Source organism: Macadamia integrifolia, chromosome 5, assembly GCF_013358625.1.
Source record: "Macadamia integrifolia cultivar HAES 741 chromosome 5, SCU_Mint_v3, whole genome shotgun sequence".
NCBI classification, from domain to species: domain Eukaryota; kingdom Viridiplantae; phylum Streptophyta; class Magnoliopsida; order Proteales; family Proteaceae; genus Macadamia; species Macadamia integrifolia.
Genome location: NC_056561.1, coordinates 11,158,169 through 11,162,605, shown reverse-complemented (window position 1 = coordinate 11,162,605; position 4,437 = coordinate 11,158,169). Strand labels below are relative to the sequence as shown.

Genomic DNA, 4,437 nt, shown 5'->3' with positions numbered 1-4,437 from the left:
TCATCTATATGGCCGGGCTTGAAAAGAGTTTGGAGTTTCGTCGCGAAGAACGAGCAATGGATTCTGGGAAATGGGAAAAAAATTGATTTTTGGTTAGATAGATGGATTGACAATCAATCTATCGCTGAGAAGACAAACTTGGACCCTGTTTTTTTCTCAGATTTAAAAGAAAAAGTTTCTGATTTCATATGCCAAGCCGCCTGGGACCTCCCTCATGTGGAGTCGGTTTTACTTGCTGAAATTTGGGAGAAAGCTAAACGTATTCACATCCAAGGTGTAAACGACCAATGTCTTTGGCGATTGACCTCTTCAGGTATCTTCTCTATTAAATCTGCCTGGGAAGAAAATAGAGAAAAATATCAGAAAGTGAGTTGGTTTTCTCTTATATGGAACTCATCTAACCAACCAAGACAAGCTGTTTTTGCTTGGCGGTTAGTTCAAAATAGATTACCAACAGATGAAAATGTGTCTCATCGTGGAGTGCAAATGGCTTCCCGGTGCAGCTTGTGTGGTAAAGATGAAGAATCAATGTCTCACTTATTTTATAACTGTGAATTTGCTCGTAGTTTGTGGAGAGATTTCTGTGAAGGATTCGATGTGCAATGGAAACCTTATATGGACATGCTTTCTTTTATTGCATGGTGGAAACAAACAGCAAAGAATCTCCATTTTAAAAAGGTGTGGATTACTGGTTTCTCTCTGGTTCCTAGTGTCATATGGCAGGAAAGGAATGCAAGAATTTTTGAGGGGGTCTCCAAATCATCTAGACACTGTTTTGCTATGATTAAAAGTGAAATCAGCCTCCAGATGACTGCTGCTACAGGGTCCCCTATCTCATTTAGCTCCTTACTGTGTGCCAAACGATTGGGGATCTCTAGGGTGCGATACAAACCAAGAGAGGTAATGGAAATTTTTTGGTGTCCTCCCCAAAGGGGATGGGTGAAGCTAAACTCAGATGGTAGCTCTTTGGGAAATCCAGGAAAATCAGGTGCGGGTGAAATATTTCGGAATGAAAATTCAGAAATTTTACAGTCTTTCAGAACTTTTCTTGGTGTCCACACAAATTTTGAAGCCGAGATGATAGCTGTTATTACTGGGCTGGAATTTGCAAGAGATATGGGTATTACTCATTTGTGGATTGAGTGTGACTCAGTAGCTGTAGTTTTACTTATATCTAAGGGAAGAATCCCTTGGTTTTGTCTTCAGAGGTGGATGAGTTTAACCTCCTATTTGAATTCTCTTACCTGGAAAATCACTCACTGTATGCGGGAAGCAAATCCTGTGGCTGATTTCTTGGCAAAAACAGCAGCAAAATTCGAAGTTTCTTCTCCTATCCAATCCTGGCCTGTGCTGATTGCTATAGAGTTGGAAGTGGATGGTCAATCTCGGCCTAGATACCGCTTCTTTTAATGTATTTTGTTTTTTATTTCCAATTTTTGTGATTTGGTTTCTAGTGTGAGTTCTTTCTCTGCTGATGGCAATGCCGAAGGTGGAGTAGAATTTTCCAGATTCCAAATGTGTTATTGTCTTCGTATATTCTTTTTCCCCTTCTTTTAATACAATGAAATTTTAGCGAAAAAAAGGAGGCCTAAACATTTGTCTCTCGATGATTGAAGCGGAGGAATATAAAATGGTAGGCGAGATATCGTTTCAGTCGCCCATTCCTCGACTGGTGATTCGATTGTTGCTCGTCAACATTTTCTTTTAGTCTTTCCATTCTTATTTTGATGAGTTTTTAAAAAAAAAAACTCTAGGGACCAGGACCAAATTGTTACGGGGTCTGAACCAAAAATTGTGTGTAACGGCCAAAAGAGATACGAGGGAGGATCCACAGCCACGATAACGGCAAGTGCTTTTTCAGTACGATATGAGATACGGTTCTCTGAGGGGTTCTCAGGGGGGAGTTTCCTTGCTTGGGTTACGTCTCCCTCCAAATTTCAACCTCTTGTCCTCCGAAGTCTCGCGCTGCTTCAGTGATATTTCCTGTCAACAGAAATTGATTATCACAGATTTATTAGGCTTGTTTTCATTGCATCTTTTCTTCCTTTTCCCTCTTTCTGTGTATTATTTTTTCAATTTATGAAAATTACTGATCATTATTGGTTTGTATCTGGCAAAGGGTTGAAAACTGTAGATTTACAGATTCTTACATCCCAATCTTTAGCTCTTTTCAGGTTTTAATGCGTATACATCCGAGTTCAGCCTACCCTTTCCCCTTCATTTCTCTTTTCCTGAAAGAGAACTCTTTTTGGGTGGTGAGATGGCTGAGGGTTGTCAGATAAAGAACATGCTGTTAGGTTAATCCGCGAGAAACATGTAATAGCCTCAAGCAAATTCAGATTCATCCTCTTGTCACTTAATGGAATGTTCCCTTACCAAAAAAAAGAAAAACTTATAGTCTCTTCACCACAGCCAAAAAAAGACAAAAAAAGACAAAAATCAGAAAAAAAGACTAAACAAATGGAGTAATATATTAGCTTCAAAGCAATGGCGGGCACGGCATTGCACCTGATGTGGAACTTTGAATACTCACTCAATTCCTTGGTCTCTTCTCTTCTCCTTAAGACTCTGGACAATGGATAAAAATCATGTACAATTCTAATCTTGTACAATTATGTACAATACCCCCTTGAAAGGGTGACGCATGGACAAAGTGGTTCGAACGGCTCAGATTAATCCTATATTGATCTAACTCCAAATCAATGAGTTAAAGTTAGATCAATGTAAGATTAATTTGAACCATTCAAATCATTTTATCCATGTGTCACCATCTGAAGGGGGTATTGCACGGATAAGGAATTGCAAACGATTTTTATCCCTGGACAATGATTCAAATCAATGTTTAAAAACCTGAAGTTAGTTCGATCCAGATTCCCTCCCCTAAAGTCAACCACCCTACCCCACCCCATCTCACACTGTTCTTTGGGGTGTGAGGACCACCTTTAAAGGGTGTGGACTGTGGAGACCACACCCCATGGATGGTGTGAAATGGGGTGGGGTGGTTACTCGCAGGGGAGAGGAACCTCACCTCCTTAAAAACACACTAACCACTGGTATCCATATCGGATTGGTCCGATCCAAATTAGCCATTCCGGACTATCTAATCTGAATTTTAAATCCCTGCTCTGAATCATGTATCCCTATACATATGCTATTCATTCCTGCGTATTAGCCCATCTCTCCATCTCCCTTTGAGATTTCGGTAGAGACATGGATACCTCAAGTGGTTCTGAGGCAGTAGTGAAGGGAGACAAGGACAATTCTCATATTTTGGGAGAAGGAGAGAAGAACACTAAATGGAAATTTGGTGCTCCTAGCTATGGTGTTGTCAATAAGCTCTTTGAAGAAGAGCGATCTCATTTCCCTTTCATGCCCCTAATTGTACAAATAACCATTTAAACATGGTTAGCCTTGGAATTTTGTCCAGTAACCTATAACCACCCTATGGGATAGCCTTGGAACATGGGTTGTACAATAAACTATTCTCTCTCTCTCTCTCTCTCTCTCTCTCTCACACACACACACACACACTCTCCAATTCTCTCCCTTTTTCCCTCTTTGGTTACCTATCCTACCATGGGAAGTTAATAAACTAGCCTTTGCAATACTCAAGTAGTTGTACATGATGCAAAAACTTGTCACCAACTATAGAGTGGGTGGAGAGCCCATATTTCCAAGGACTAGTCACTCTCATGTATACTAGCTTCTATGACTTAGGTGAGGATTTTTTTATTAATTGTACATACTAACACTCCCTTAGAATCCTTTTTTTTTTAGGTAAAACCCCCTTAAAATCTTGAATGACCAATCCAATGGCAACATGTCAACCAACAATCAATGCATGGGTGGAGAGCCCATATTGCCAAGGACATCCACTCTCATGTACACTAGCATTTATGACTTGAATGAGGCCTTGCTTATTAGTTGTACATACTACCACTCCTTGCATAAATAAAGAATGACCAACCCAATGACAATATATCCACCAACAATCAATGAATGTGTTTTAGAGCCCATATTGCCAATGACTAGTCACTTTCATGTATACTACCATTTATGACTTGAGTGAAGATTTGCTTATTAGTTGTACATAGTAACACTCCCTTAGTATCCTATTTTGTTTTTGTTAAAATCCCTTAGAATCTTGAATGACCAACCCAATGGCAACATGTCAACCAACAACCAATTAATGGGTGGAGAGCCCATATTGCCAAGGACACCCACTCTCATGTACACTAGCATTTATGACTTGAGTGAGGCCTTGCTTATTAGTTGTACATACTAACACTCCCTTAGAATATTGAATGACCAACCCAATGACAACATGTCAACCAACAATACACTCATTGTGTTTTAGAGCTCATATTGCCAAGGACTAGTCACTCTCATGTATAGTCTCATTTATGACTTGAGTGAGGAGGTTCCTAAGAAGAAGTC

The 4,437-nt window shown here is 39.8% G+C and overlaps 1 non-coding gene across 1 annotated transcript; it reads left to right on the top strand.

Annotated features, from left to right (window-relative positions):
* Positions 1 to 1,578: 1,578 nt before the first annotated feature.
* On the top strand, positions 1,579 to 1,698 carry LOC122080491. The gene has a single exon (XR_006140783.1). It is a non-coding gene; the product is annotated as a small nucleolar RNA snoR111 (small nucleolar RNA).
* The last annotated feature ends 2,739 nt before the right edge of the window (positions 1,699 to 4,437 follow it).